A 16,315-nucleotide genomic window follows, 5' to 3' on the forward strand; every position below is an offset into this window, starting at 1 on the left:
AATATCTCTAAGCTTTTAAATTATTTGTACATTACCAAAAAAACTTGTCTGCTCCCTGAGGGGCCAGCTGTGTATCGGCCACTCTGACAGTGAAGGGGTTATCTTTCCGACACTGGTCCAATTTGGTATGATACATTTACTTCTACAGGATTAATGACACGAAAGGTATCAACATCTGCTGTGTGCAATACCCATTTGCAGTAGATTGAATGCAGGGACCTTTTTATTATGACAGCTAGGTTAGCTAATTGGATTATGGTGCGTGCACCTGGTGTCTCCCTTCCACACACAGACTGTGACTGGGCTCTCCCATGCAGGGAGACCTAGGGGAGGACTTGCACTGTGCCCATTTGCTTCTGGCCCCATCATAAAGATATATACATGCACTACTGTCATCACTTCTCTTGTCACCGCACTCCGATCTATGATTGATTGAAGGTTTCCCTTCCACCTCCCATGCAACCTTTATTTGCGTCTCATCAAAGAGTTCCATGCTACATCTGTTTGGTAATGGGATGTACTGCATTGTTTCATGCTGCGTACAAAATAAGTTTGTTCTTCCACTGGTGAGGTTACCTGAGGCCGATATACAATGACCGGGCATCACTGGGCAGCCATCACCTCGCATAGCTGTAAAACTCCCATGTGCTAAAATACTTATGTGGGTAGATGTGCACCAAAAATACGTTTAGTAGAAATCTAATCTTGAAAAGTGAGACTTGTTCAAGATTAAGACCGCATCCTGAGAAGGAGTCGCCCATGTGTTCAATAAGTGAAGCTGACCTACGACTCGCTAGAACTTGACCAGCCTGAACATATTCCCTGTTGTGAACTTGAGCCATATAGTTGATTTGTGGCATTTGCTGTAAACCAGTGTCATGTGTGGTGTTGGGCTTTATGATGGTGCCAGAAGCCTCCGTACCAGTGGTCACCACTCAACAGGGTTTGACCAGTTCTCTGAATAACTAAAATGATCAGTAACTGCGTAGTATATATTTAAAAAAAAAAAAAAACAGTGATGGGTGGGGTATTTTCAAACCCTGAAACACACCCTCGGATTTGGAAAGTTTTATAATAACCTGAACCTTTTATGTAGCATCCGTTTGGGTGTGAATAATATGCGGACACCCCACCCGTTGTTCAGGTGTCATGTCGCACGGACATACTTATACGTTGTAATTATTAACTCCTATTTAAAAAAACCGAACGGGCTGAAAGTTAGCTGTTTTTAAAGAGGAAGAGTAGAGGCTTGGTGCAGATTGGGTCAAAGGTCCATGCTAAAACACCAGCCACGTAACTAAAAGTTGCATATATTTGTATTGGAAAACAAAGCAAACTAAGGCAGTGGTAGAGGTTGTGTTCACAAAGCCCATTGCAGCAGACTCCTTCAGTTCTCTTGCCATAGCTGTTCTTCTAGTATTATTGACATGTTGCAGTTTAATATTGGTTAGACCGCGTTTAAATGGCTATAGAGAGAACCTGATTCTTTGGAAAATAATTCCAGAGTGTTTTGATTGATTAATGTGCCTTTATTTCACTTGGTGCCTCCTGGGATGAAAATTAGATTAAAAAAATGAGTAGAAGAACAACATACAGAAAGAAGCAAGGTGATTCATTCTCTGATTGCACTAATAGAGAGGACCTATATAATTGGACAGAAAACACTGCATTTGAAGTTGGCCTAGTGGTGGGTGCATTAATGAGTGTGTATGCACTATAGCTCTCTCTTTTTTCCAATTCTATTTATTTAAACACATAGACACAGCCCGTTTATATAGAAAACCCTGTGTTCGTCACCCGCACGTCGCTATTAATGTCTGTTGCCCCCGAATTTTTTTTAAATTCTAAATAAAGGCAAGTAATTAACAACATTAATATCTATCAGGCAGTCTGCTGTAGTGGGGACCCCTTTATACCCCCAATCTCCTGCATCTACATGGGACCATTTGCAGCCTTTTATTATTGATCCTCATATATGCTTCCAGCATCTGTCTATATGCCTAAACAGTGTAACAATGGGGTTTTTTGCATCATGACGCTTATGATATCCTTTAAAAGGGTTGGTTTTTATACATGCCATGTTTCCATCTTATATTCTTTTGCATCTGCATTATCTGTTTTCTGCCGGACGGGGTGGTGCACCCTAAGTAAACCGTTAAACTTTTGCCCAGCGCCGTCGCTAAAGACCAGAGCGTCGTAACATTGCAGATGAGGCGAAGACTCGTCCATCCAGTTAAACGTCTTCGCGTTTGCAGATTTGGCCCGTGACCTAGGTCGTGTGCAGCCCGCGTCATCATCGTGGGGCTCTGCGTATGGGTGGATTTCGCAACAAACGAGGCTAGTGAATCCCAATCTTTTACAACTGGCCACCCTCCCCCTCCTCAGCTATTTGCCTTTGGGGCATCGGCGGCACACAAAGCAAGATAACTGGGAAGGGGGGGACACGGGGGGTTCCCCCTCAAACAAAATCCCACTTGAAATCATTAGGATTCAGTGCAATGCCCTGTTTTAATTGGGTTATTGATGCATGGAAACAGTCTTCTCTCTCGCTCTTTTTGCCACTGGACGTGCTCCTTTTTCTTTGCTGCTTTCTGGATCTTCCAAAGTATATATCCCTCCTCTCTCTCCGAGTCCCCCTATATAAGAGAAGGGAAAAAGCCAACACATTTATTATTAGCAGTAAATGTTCTGACATTTGAATGAGGCTCCTTCTTGGAAGAGCCTTATACCCAAAGATGTCATTTTGTTAAATTGATTGTAGTCTTCCTAGGAGGCAGGTAGGATTTAACCTGTTATTGGCCAGCCGGCAAGCAAGACGTAAGTACATAGGGAAGCAGTGAGCTGGTTAATGCTTTTCTCTACTCTTATGCACGTCCCTCTTCCCCCCCCCCTCTCTTATGCACGTCCCTCTTTCCCCCGCCCCACTCTTATGCACGTCCCTCGTTCCCCCCCCCCACTCTTATACATGTCCCTCTTTCCCCCCACGCCAATGCACCCTCCCCTTTCCCCCCCCTCTCATGCACCTCCCCTTTCCCCCCCTCCCATGCACCTCCCCCTTTCCCCCCCCTCTCATGCACCTCCCCCTTTCCCAGCTCCCATGCACCTCCCCTTTCCCCCCCCTCCCATGCACCTCCCCTTTCCCCCCCCTCCCATGCACCTCCCCCTTTCCCCCCCTCCCATGCACCTCCCCCTTTCCCCCCTCCCATGCAACTCCCCATTTCCCCCCCTCCCATGCAACTCCCCCTTTTCCCCCTCCCATGCAACTCCCCTTTCCCCCCCCTCCCATGCACCTCCCCTTTCCCCCCTCCCATGCACCTCCCCCTTTCCCCCCTCCCATGCAACTCCCCCTTTCCCCCCCTCCCATGCAACTCCCCCTTTCCCCCCCTCCCATGCAACTCCCCCTTTCCCCCCCTCCCATGCACCTCCCCCTTTCTCTACTCCCATGCACCTCCCCCTTTCTCCACTCCCATGCACCTCCCCCTTTCTCCACTCCCATGCACATCCCCCTTTCTCCACTCCCATGCACCTCCCCCTTTCTCCACTCCCATGCACCTCCCCCTTCCGCCCTTCTCATGCACCTCCCCTTCCGCCCTTCTCATACACCTCCCCTTCCGCCCCTTGCATGCACCTCCTCCTCCACCCCCATACACCTCCTCTTCCCCCCCATACACCTCCTTCCCCCCCATACACCTCCTCTTCCCCCCCCATACACCTCCTCTTCCCCCCCCATACACCTCCTCTTCCCCCCATACACCTCCTCTTCCCCCCCATACACCTCCTCTTCACCCCTCCCCCCCCATACACGTCCTCTACCCCCCTGCCCCCCCATACACCTCCTCTTCCCCCCTGCCCCCCCATACACCTCCTCTTCCCCCCCCCCCCCCCCATACACCTCCTCTTCCCCCCTCCCCCCCCATACACCTCCTCTTCCCCCCTCCCCCCCCCCATACACCTCCTCTTCCCCCCTCCCCCCCCATACACCTCCTCTTCCCCCCTCCCCCCCATACACCTCCTCTTCCCCCCTCCCCCCCCATACACCTCCTCTTCCCCCCTCCCCCCCCATACACCTCCTCTTCCCCCCTCCCCCCCATACGCCTCCTCTTTCCCTCCCCCATACACCTCCTCTTTCCCTCCCCCATACGCCTCCTCTTTCCCTCCCCCATACGCCTCCTCTTTCCCTCCCCCATACGCCTCCTCTTTCCCTCCCCCATACGCCTCTTTCCCTCCCCCCATACGCCTCCTCTTTCCCTCCCCCCATACGCCTCCTCTTTCCCATGGCTCTGCTCACTGCCCTGTAATGTGATTCTAGCAGCAGATGCAGGAGGGGGAGGTGGGGCCCATCTCGTCCAATCAGCTCACTGACAGCCACATTAGCTCACTACTTAAAGCCACACAGTGGAAGGTTTTCTTTCTTTCTCTCTCTCTTTTTTTTTTTTAAACAGAGGGTTAAATTGGAAGCACATGAAATTGCTGCGTAATTACAGGCTCGGGGAAATGGGACGTGGGTTGGGGGAGTCGAAGAGCGAAGCTTTTTTTTTTATTTTCTTCTCTAGAACATGTCGCACCCTTGCAGGGTGTATTCTTTCTGTCTCTATGTTCACCTTTTTTTTCTCCCTTATATGTAAAGCGTGTGACAATGTTCAATTCTACATTCTTACCTAAGCCGGCAATCCTTTGGTGCTCCTGTTATAAATCTGTCAAAATCCTGCTTGTGTGCCTAACATAATGGCTGCTTCAGTCAGTGTAACTCAGCAGCTACAATGTATCATGATATTACGAAGGTAACATTATCTATTGCTGCAGTTTGCAGCTCAAACTGCTGGGAATGTTGGCAACAAATAATCACAAACAGGAAAGTGTTGCAAAGATCTTGCACTGCTGGGGAGGTGGGCTAAAACACCTCTATAGAAATCAAAGGATGCTTTTAAAATTAATTAAAAATGGCATTAAGAGTTGAATAATAATAATAAAATAATGCAGTAAGTATTATCTAATAGGCCTACCACAGAACTGATTTATTTAAAAACAAAATAAAAATCTAAGATTTCTTGCCTTCAAGCTGCTGCCTGTGTTGCGTGTGGCTGCAATGGGCCGAACTGACTTTAAATCCTCTAAGCCCTGGGGGTGCAAGATTTTTCTGGGGGGACGCGGTGTTGCAGGGGCCCCGCGCTCTTCCCCCAAGGCATTTAAATTAAATACCGGGGGATCACGTGAGGCCCCTGCAACTCTAAACTTACCTTCACTCTGCCGGCGTCAGGACTCGTGTGCCGCGTGGTCATGTGATGTGATGTCACCCGCGTCAAAGGCCGTCGCGGGTCACGTGACATGACGTCACATGAGCCCGCCACGCCGCGAGGGTGCGGCGCACCACCGGAGCAGAACAGGCAGAGGGGGCGCAGCAAAATAAGTTTGTGCGACCCTGCTCTAAGCTAAAGCCATGTTCCTTAGGGTGCACCAGCCCGGCTTGTACCTCCCTGAAGCACTTATTGTAGCGTAGAAGCAATGTTGGTGTCCAGTGAGCGAGAAGTCATGTTTAACCCTTTATAGGCCAGTCTGTCAGCGCAAGGATTCATCTCGTCCCTCGCCCTCCTGCTCTGATACTGCCTATTCTGTACCCGATCTGTATAAATGAATACATTTCAGAATGGGAATTAAGCAAATAAAACAAATATTTGCAGGTAATTAGTCAGCGAGGGCCTGTTTGATGGCCTAGAGAAGTGCTTCGCTTGTTTACACATTTAAAACGACCTCTACATTGATGCGAGTGAACGGGATTTTTGGCAGGCTATCATTTTTTTCGGTACGGGATCCTTGTTCGGGGAGAAGGAGCGGCTCTGTGAGTAAGGACACTGACTGGCACGGAGTTTGAAGCAGGGGAACCTGGTTTAATTCCCAGTGTCTTCTCTTTGTGACGTTGGGCAAGTCTCCCTGTGCCTCAGACAGCACAAAAACACAGATTGTAAGCTCCACAGGGCAGGGACCCGGTGCCTGCAAAAATGTCTCTGTACAGCGCTAAGTAAAACTAGCAGCGCTATACAAGAACAAAATTATATTATTATTATTATTCAGGTGTAGAATAGCGCTCTGGCAAAAGCAAAGCCATGTGTATTCTATCGCTTTCTGATGAGCTGATGTTTGCCGGCCAACATATTGGTTTTGTTTGGGCAATGTGAATGTGACTTCCTACTTCATACTTAGATGTAGTCGGTACATGACCTTTGAACGCATGAATATCTCGGGGAGAGTTGTCTGACAACACAAAGCGTGTAATATCGGGGGAAACTCAACTTGCCAATTACAGGTCTGACTCAATTGGAATTTAATTCTAAGGCTCTTGCACTTTTAACTCTTTCTCCGCCTCTGGTGCCAGCAATGCACTGCATTGTGTTGCTAGCCCCTGGCAAAGATGGTGTTAAGAGACCAGTGCAGCCGTCCCCAGGGTGTAATCCTGCGGGCACATAGCTTCAAAAATACACAAGTAATATTAAATAGGTCAAAACAAATGTACGTGTTTTATTATGTAATGTGGATGTGACGCCTTCATTTCAAGCCCTCTCTTTAGTTGCTGAAGTGGGGATGTATTGTAACGAGCATGAACAAAAGGGAGCTTACACCTTTAGAGTGGGTCGGGGTTAGATTTAACCGCTATTATTGCAATCTTCACTGTCATTTCATATTTATGTGTCATGTTCAAGATACAGAATTCGTACCGTTAAAAGAAATAAAGCTCGCAATGTACGTAAATGGATTTCTTTGTGATAATGTGCACGTTCTGTGTTGCTTGCCCCTTTGGTAGCAAAGGGGTTAATGGTTCCCTCTGCCATCTGTAGCTGCAACCCGCTAATGCCAACACCCGATAATCTAACGCTGCACAAACGACTAATGCTCATGTACATACTGATGCACATACCGTACGCCAGGGGTGCGGAAACAGTGACGTACTTTACCTTTAATTCTGCGTCTAATGACATGACCCCACCGTGTCGTTTGATGCTGTGTTGCCATGGTGACGTGTCGCCTGCTGAATTCAGGTGAGTTAGAGGCCTAAGCACAGCGCCCCCCCATAAAAAAAAACAAATCTCGCACACACCTGCCGTACACTACACTACACATACAATAATACACCGATCGTCCAAACACTGTTGCACCTATGTATAAAAAGATATGCACAAATACACACCCACATCCCCTCCTCCTTATATACTGTATTTACAGTATTATATACTGTACGTGCTGAACTTGGGAGCCTGTGTGTTTTTCTTCTGTGGGTGCTATGCCCTGGTAACTCTCCCTATGCGGTTATAGTGCATATGTAATGTTTTTCCTGCGGACCTACAAAGCAGTCTCCTTGCTCTGTCACCTAGGCCACCACTGCAGTAACCATCTCCCTGCTGGAGACGAACACCTGCCACCCTCTGCAGGTCCTCCCAACGGCTGTTAATAATGTATGTCTCCGATTATCTGGCGCAAATCTAGAACACACAGCAGCTTCTGAATAAAATCTTCTAGCCCCCCAGCGAATAGATTTCTAGCATGGTATCATTTAACTCGATAGCTGCACACACTAATATTTCTGACTGGTGAGACTCTTTCCCCCCCGCCCTCTCTTCTTTCTCTGGCATGGATTTGGCTTGATTCAGCCGCTCATTCAGCATGGATGCATCTGGCAGCAGGATAACCCTTCCGCTCTCAGGATGGCTTGCTGGCTCTTGCAGCAAAGGGATCGTGGCTGCAATGGGTGATCTCTGACGCGCTATTAGAGAGGGTTGGGGTTCCTTACAATGCATCTGTTATCAGACACACTATTACAGAGGGTTGGGGATCCTTACAATGCGTCTGATCGCAGACGCGCTATTAGAGAGGGTTGGGGCTCCTTACAATGCATCTGATCTCAGACACACTATTAGAGAGGGTTGGGGATCCTTACAATGCGTCTGATCGCAGACACGCTGTTAGAGAGGGTTGGGGTTCCTTACAATGCATCTGATCTCAGACACACTATTAGAGAGGGTTGGGGTTCCTTACAATGCATCTGATCTCAGACGCGTTATTAGAGAGGGTTGGGGTTCCACAGAATTTCACAATATAATGATAGGGTTCCTTAACCAAAAAAGGGTGGGGAACCAGTGAACTAGATGGCAGGCTAACAAGAGCAGAGCTCTCAGTACCTTTGTATGTTTTGCATTCGTTTGTTCTTATTTGGGGTTCATTCTAATCAATGTAATTACTGTTTAGCCATCGTCCCTGGCTGTGGAATATGTTGACACTTACTGTATTTATAAATAATAATTGGACCAACATAAAGTTTCCAAACCTCCCAGGGTTTTATGGGTAATGAATTGTCCATATTCAGGAAGTCACAAAAAGATGCACATATGGGAGTTTATTGATTTTAAAGCAGCAATCCCGATTGCTCCGATTTTTCTTTTTGTTTAATATAAGGATAGGAAGCAGGGGGTTTGGAACACCGCTATTTTTAGCTTCGTGAATCTCTTCCCTCTGTTTCCAAGATACTTAATGATAAAGGTACCAGCGTTACTTCCTGCTTTTTAAATCCCCATGTGGCAGAGGAGATTTGAACCGCCTACTTGTCTGACTGGAGCCCGTGTACTATTACTAGTATCTCGGAGGGTGGGGGGGGGGGGGGGAGAGGGTGATGGTAAAACCCCTTCCCCGTGCCCTCCCCTCCCCCATAAAAACAGGCATCTATTGAATAGAAAAATGTGTGTAACCTTCAGCTGAACCTAAAAAGTGACATGTTTGTGATGGTTACATCAGTTTCCGACTTTCAGAAAGTGCAAAATGTCTCTTATGAGTTAAGTGGGGAGCCCATTTTAACCCTCTCCCTTCCATGCAGTGGACTGCAGTCCTCCATTGAAGACACAGAACTACTACTGTCTACTTCTAACGACTACTGTCCTTCAATGCCTCATGCAACTCAACGTGATCGCTTTGCAGCCATGCTTCATTGTGTTTGACGTCTGCTGTGTATATCCCTTTAGCCATGGGTTAAATGCATTTGGGAACAAAGCAGTGACGACTTCTTTAGTATCGAAGCACATTTGTTAACCCCTTGAGCTGTTGCAACCGTCAAGACAATAACGTTGATTGAAACTCTTTGGTAGAGACGGAAATGATGGAAAGGAAGCATGACTGGGCATGCGTGGTTTGTAAGCCAACAATAAGTGTGATTTGACAGTTTGCCTCAATAACATAAACACTGGAAATGTTTCTCAACACGCATCACTTTCAGTGCACAGAAGCATAGTAGCATACCTAGTAACATAACACCGCAAGTCCACCTCCACGGCTCATTAATTCATCTGAAGTGTGTGTGTGTGTGTGTGTGTGTGTGTGTGTATATTTATTGTTGACTTAAGGGACAATCCACAGTACTCTCTGTTGGAGCCAACGCTGGCTGTTTCTTTTACTCTCTTTGAGGAACTTTTGAAGGGCAAGAAATTCCTCTCACAGGAAATATTTTGTCTGATGCCTGATGACCAGGGCTTGAAAAACATCACTTATTTACAGCGATCCTGTCTCCGACGGCCCCAGTACTCACTGTTGCACGCGCGCCTGGCGGGGTGGCGGAGCGTGCACGCGTGAGCCTGTCTCCCAAGCGGAGTGCACTGGGATGGAGCGATTGGGGAGCCATGGCGGACGTGTCCCCAGGCTGCTTCGCCCTCATGGCTGAACCACTCGCGTCACGCGGTCGCCGCACTAATATTTTCTTTCTTTTGTATCTTGCAAAATCTGCAGCGCCCGAGCTCGCACGCACTATGGCCGTCCTCATTGACTGCCACTGGTTTGAATCCGAGGCGCGCCATCGCAGCCATTATAATCATGGCCTTACGCTGCAGTCTGAGTGTAGCCTCGTTCTGGACTACACCGTGACAATGCCGTTTTCAGTGCAGGGAAAGGGGACAGGGACGCATTGTGCAGTTTTCTACTTTGCTGTACTTTTTTACAGCGCCGTGAATAGTCGGCGCAAGGGTATTTATTCATTGAGGCACTATGATTTAGTGAGGTGCAGCTTGGGTGTCAACCTAGTGCCGGAAATGTCCAAACGGTTACAATTTATCACGTCCAATCATCCTCCGCATTGTATTTGACAAAAAAAATCTGAGGAGCCTCACATGCTTGTAAAGTTATGTCTTTTTTCCTCCCTAATTAGTTTAATCATAGTGGTGGCTGGGATCCATTTAGAAGCAAACACATACTCGATCAAGTTGTCTTCTTGCAGCGCTTTACATGCTCCACCAGATGTGGAGTGGTACGTAGCTGAAGCTTCGGTTTTGTAAGTAAACATCAAATAAAAATCTCACTTGTGAGCACACGCACATATCCCAGACAGGTCTGCAACCCTGCTTTTCTCCATTGCAGCTAGGGATTCTGGGTAATGACATGCGAATGAGCACACTTTATCGGCTTTTGCTTCTTATCCATTTTAACATGGACAACCCTTTATAAGCTTATGCCTGGTGTATAACATAGCTTTCCAGCACAGCCTGGGTTAAAGAAGTGCACAGCCAGAAAACCAACTCACAGACAGCTGGTTCAACCTTGTGAGTCTCATCAGTGTGAGGCTGATTGATTATACTGGCTTTGCAATGTGAGGCTGAGATAGGTTGAAGCTGCTCTTCCTTTCTCTCCTTGATTGCATATATCATTGTGTCATTGTTGGAAAAGATATCCTAGTAAAATAATATCTGCATGTCTAAAATATGGTTCATGACGAATTCCATAATGGATATATGTAGGGAAAGTGTCAATCATCGAAATACTTCTATAAGAATGAGAAGGACACCAGCTTTGCAAAAATATGTAAAGGCAATATAAGCATTTTATCTGCGGTTAACTGTATTATACTAATAATACTAATATAACTTTATTTCATATGCAGCGCCTTTCTCCCAATGGGACGCAAAGCACTTTACAATTACAGTATAGTACACGTACGCAGCACATATGATTGTTACAGACACAGTCCCTGCCCAGATGAGCTTGCAATCTATGTTTTTGGTGCCTGAGGCACAGGGAGATAAAGTGACTTGCCCAAGATCACAAGGAGCCGACACCGGGAATTGAACCTGCTACAAACTCGGTGTCGTTGTTACAGAGTCAGTGTCTTTACTCACTGAGCTGCTCCTTCTCCACTATCATGACGAATTCCCTCACATCCTCCTGGTAGTCTCAGCATTGTGTAGTTGTTGGATATTATGCACCAATATTTCAGTATTTACTTGTACACTCCCACAGGGGGTGGGATTGCAGCCAGCCTCCTGCACGTGGCTCGCCAATTATCGCCACTTGCCAGCCAACCTGACTTCCCACCTGCCGTTGACATCCAGCAGTAATGCTTAAATATGTGAGCTGGATACCGGGAAAACCACAAATTCCCGGGAAATATTTTCACGTTTCATTTTGGGAGCAAAAGCGGCTTGGAAGTGACACCGTTGCCTGACATGACATACCGCCCATTTCCCTCACCTGGGACCATACAGGTGCAGCAACCATTATTGCCCCTGTTAACACAAATCTCTGCGTCAAAGCTGGCGTATCATTGAACATGACGCCATTTAAATAAATGTTTAGCATTAAATGACCCGTCATTTTATATTTAAAAAAAATGTGTTCCAACCTTGGCTGCATCTGTATGGATATTTGTACTTTTGGTATTTGTCATGGCACACATTTGTGTAATGCTTTGGGGCAGTGTTTTCGGGGGGGGGGGATTTTTGTACAAGAAGCAAAATGGTGAGTTTTCATTTGCATATCATTACCCAGAATCCCTGACTGCAGCGAAAGCACTATGCTAAGGCCACGTCCATAGTCCGCGTAATGCGAACAAAAGGGCATTCCGCACTGAGGAAGGCCACAGAGCGCTCGGCCGCGCACGCGATTCCCGGGCGGAGAAAAGTATTTGATTTTTGCCATGCGACGGCCGGGTCACGTGAGCGGTTCAGCCAATGAGGGTGAACCGCCCGCGTGACATCACCGGCACGCCCCTGACACGCCTCTCAGTCGCGTCTCCCCATCCCATGGGCCACGGATCGCCTTTGGGGCAACGTGCTCCGTCGTGCGCTCGCGCCTACTATATCCGTGGCCTAATAGATAGCGGGGAAAGGCAGGTTGCAGACCTGTCAGAGACATGGGAATGTGCTCACAAGGGATATTTTTTTAATACGTTTTGTGGTAACCCTTTTTTTTTTTTTAAACTCTTCTGTGAGAACCACTAATGAGATTATCTTTTGGGAGGACTGAACAGTAGGTTTACTCTGTATTCTTGTTTATTCATTTTCTGTGCATATACAATCTGTGCGTTCACATGTTTAATTAATTTCGATTAACTCGTTTCTAAAATTTGGTCCGGCTTCTCTGGGGAGACTGTTGAAAACCTCTACTTTAAGGATCTGAACTTCAAAAGCTATTCAAATATATATGAGATTATGGGACTGGTATTAAAATACGTAGCGAGCACTAATTACATGAGAGCTTTCACTTTAAAGGGGCAATCCCACCGAGCACAACCTAGAAAGGACAATGTAACTGGGGCTTTGAGACCTGATCAGCAGTGTTATTACTAACAGACGTTGGATAGGAATCGTAAAAACCCTTCAATTTCACATAAAACTACTAATATATGCCGTTCGTCCCCAGGTCACGTCACTTAATGGTGACCTGGCCCTTAATACTGCCAAGACAAACATGCAGTATTGTCAGCAACATGTTTAAGGCCGCGCATATAGCGACGCGTGACGTCACCCGTCGCCGCTAGCGAAAGTTGTATTGCGCTTTGCGGCGGTGTCGCGGGCGACCAGGCCATTGATTCGTTCAGGGGCTGTCACATGAGGCGACAGCCCCAGAAAAATCAAATATTCCCGGCTGCAAAACATTGCGTTGCTCTGTCACCATCGCGCTTACTATAAGCGCACGCAGCGGCGGCGACGACAATGCATTTGTTTTCGGGCGACGTTGCGACGCCGGCACTATAAGCGCGGCCTAAGCGGTGACATTTGGGTGACGCCTTTTATTTAGCAAAATCAGACGCCTGTCGGTATTTTTTTTTTCCCCTCACATACTGTACTTTATTGGATTTTCCTAAATTAAACATTACAATATAATCGGTGATTTATATAGTTATTTGTATAGAGGGGGGGTGGGGTGGGAGTACAGGAAAAGCAATAAGGGGAGGAGAGGGGATCATTAGAAGTATTTTCACAGAGCATCATGACCTTCACAGTTTACTCATCTCGATTAGTTTTGATTCTAAGCTCTGTACCTCTTAATATGGGCTGCCACGTCCTTATAATAGGGGCTGCCACGTCCTTATAATAGGGGCTGCCACGTCCTTATAATAGGGGCTGCCACGTCCTTATAATAGGGACTGCCACGTCCTTATTATAGGGGCTGCCACGTCCTTATAATAGGGGCTGCCACGTCCTTATAATAGGGGCTGCCACGTCCTTAGGAATTTGGACCCCGTGTCATTAATGTAGCTGGTCATCCTTTCCATTTCCATGATCAATATTAAAGCGAAACGCTGTGTTTTTAACCTGTAGTTATCCATGTGCACTAATAAATAATTTTTTTGTTACGGCGGTTACCCCTTGATCATGCCGATTGTTCTTCTGCTGCGCTGGTTGTGCTCCGGTTTTCACCCTGATGCTTTTGCATAATAAATATGACTCTCTTTTTTTTTTTAAATACCGAGAAGGTTGGGGGACCCTGTCATCTGGCGACCATGCCGCGCGGCGCCAGGAGGGTTTGGGAAATTAATTTATTCATTGCTCTATCTGGGTTCCAGGGAATCTTGCCTAAAATGAATATTAATGGTTCTCTAACAAGGGTAATCCCGAGCAAGGTACGTCTGTAGGGGAGAACCTGCGTCCACAGCTGCTGATGCCTGGGACATCCCAACCAAATATGCGAGTGTGTTCCTCATTGGCCACAATTCCTCCAATAAGTATTTTCTTATTAGTTTTTAAACCGCTTGTGCTGAGAGTTCTCTAGGAAATGCCATTTGTACTTTTTCTAAAGAAATAAAATCACCCACATCTTTGCGTTTAGCATGGTTAGCCAGTGGTTTACAGAAGCTTTTGTGTTTTTTTTTGGTCAGCTATGTGTTATTGCACCTTTTTTTTCTTGTTTGAGTTTGGATTTCAACGTACATCCTTGGGCAAGGTACGGTGCTTCATTTTAATTCTGCCACATGCTTTAAAAGATGCACTGGGACATAACACATGCAATTATACGGTCTAAATATATTGATGGTGTCATTTCTCTTTATTCATTTTTGACATTTTTGTTTTTCAGTGTTGGAAACGATGTCTGAATTTCACACGTTCTACAAGCGCATGAGGGAAAGTGTGCGGACATTTCCAAAATAAGACAAAGGTACGTTTGCACAGCTCTGCTTTCTCCGAGCAGAGTAAGAAGCCCAGTGAGCACTCCTGTACATTCGCTGTCTGTTACTTGAATAATCACAGTTTATAAAACAATGCTGCTTTAATACCACTGAAGTAATTAACGGGATTACAACCAAATTCTGCTCCTTTTTTCCCCCCAACTTTTTTTACGGGTTAAAGATCATCATTTGTCCTCATCTCCGTGGTAACCTGTAGACTGCTCAGGGGAGAGGTCCATTTGTGTCTCTCAGACACTTAATATTTCAAACTGTAAATACAAATAGGATAAAGTATCTGTTGTCTAAATTTAGCATAGGTTGAACTTGATGGACACGTCTTTTTTTCAACCTCATCTACTATGTAACTATGTAACCATCACGTCGATCTCCTTAACGGAGCATTTTTATTATAAAAACACCTTTGGAAAGGGAGAGAAGAGATTTCTACAGCTAACTAAAAACTAAAATGTCTATCCGCATGGACACCTGCTTTACTAATAGTCAGGAATCATTTGACATGTCCCTCCAGAAGGTATCATACCACCTACTCCCTCGCCCTCCTTTGTTACTCCATGTCCCTCCAGAAGGTATCATACCACCTATTCCCTCTGCCTCCTTTGTTACTCCCTCTGCTTCCTTTGTTACTCCATGTCCCACGTTTGTTACTCCATGTTCCTCCAGAATTTTTCCAGCAGCCCCTTTCCTGTCTTATTTCTTTTTTTTTTCTTCTTCGTTTATCCCTATGTATCTGGCACACAGCTACAATTCTTCTTTCTTTTTACTGTGAAGTACATACAATCTGAAATGGTTTGTATTTCTGGTTACATGGTCTGTACGGGAAATGTCATCATAGAAGTCCATCCAAGATGACATGTATACCTCACCACAAAATGTGCTTCTTATTGTGGTGACTCCAAGGGTTCCTTCCCTTTCATATGTATCCTCCATCTGCGTAAACCTAAAACTGCATAGCAATCTTAAAAATACACATGCTTTGTTGACTTGTCATTTTGTGTGCCTTCTTCATTAAATTAACAATAACATATGTTAATATCTATCTATCTCTATCTATCACACACAAGTAGGATGCGCTGTCAATGAATACGGGTGAAATTGTGAAGCTCCATGTTTCGGCTCATACATAGGCCTTTCTCTTGAGTTGGAGAGGCTCATGTATGAGCCAAAACATTGAGCTATTAAATTTCATCTTTATTCATTTTGAAGTGCCTGCCTACTTTAGTCCCTTATACCTTGGTTCTGGATGGTATGCACCCTATTTACAGTTGTTGTACTTATTGGTGAGTGCCCTGCTCCTGTATCACTATCTGTCTATGTACATTTGTACATCAGTACAGTGTGTGTGTGTAATGAATTTAGCTTAGAGTGGGAAAACCCCCCTTTTTCTATTGTACCCTAAATTAGTTGGTTCTGTGACGGGGGCTTGTTTTGTCCCTGAGCCAGTCGTAGCTACAGTTTGTCAGCTGTCAGACTGCCCACCTGCCAATGTAAGGAGCGAGGGTTGGAATTGGTAGGTCTGCTGAATCATGGCCGTATCAGTCACACGTAAGTAAGAACCCTCCCGTTCTGGAGACATTAGCCTTGCAGCGTTTTCCCATGTCATGATTTACCTTGACATGGAGGAAACAGGACTTCTGACTGCTTCCTTGTGACAGAGCCAGTCAGTCTCTGTGTGGCTGGTAAATAGTACAAGATGAGGTCTGTGTAATGGCAACGGAATCCAGTATCTTTATGTACTCCAGATTAAGAAGAATTCAACTACTTATAATGTGTTCTACTGCTTCCGCTATGAAGTCACCGTTGTATTGGTGTCCTTTTCCGTTGCAGTATAATTTCGATATCTTTGTATTTTTTGCCATGTCCTTATCGCCGCTCCTGCCAAGTGAAGAA

At 46.0% G+C, this 16,315-nt stretch overlaps 1 protein-coding gene across 3 annotated transcripts in view; it reads left to right on the forward strand.

The window, feature by feature from the left end:
• The window catches only part of NCOA2 (nuclear receptor coactivator 2), a 213,215-nt gene that overhangs the window by 79,632 nt on the left and 117,268 nt on the right, over positions 1–16,315 (forward strand). For all 3 annotated transcript variants that reach the window (XM_075583705.1, XM_075583726.1, XM_075583711.1), the window contains exon 3: positions 14,317–14,397. The gene's annotated coding sequence lies outside the window, so the exon portion shown is untranslated. The remainder of the gene's footprint in view (positions 1–14,316; positions 14,398–16,315) is intronic.

The sequence above is a fragment of the Ascaphus truei genome, chromosome 2 (genome assembly GCF_040206685.1).
Source record: "Ascaphus truei isolate aAscTru1 chromosome 2, aAscTru1.hap1, whole genome shotgun sequence".
Classification (NCBI taxonomy): Eukaryota; Metazoa; Chordata; class Amphibia; order Anura; family Ascaphidae; genus Ascaphus; species Ascaphus truei.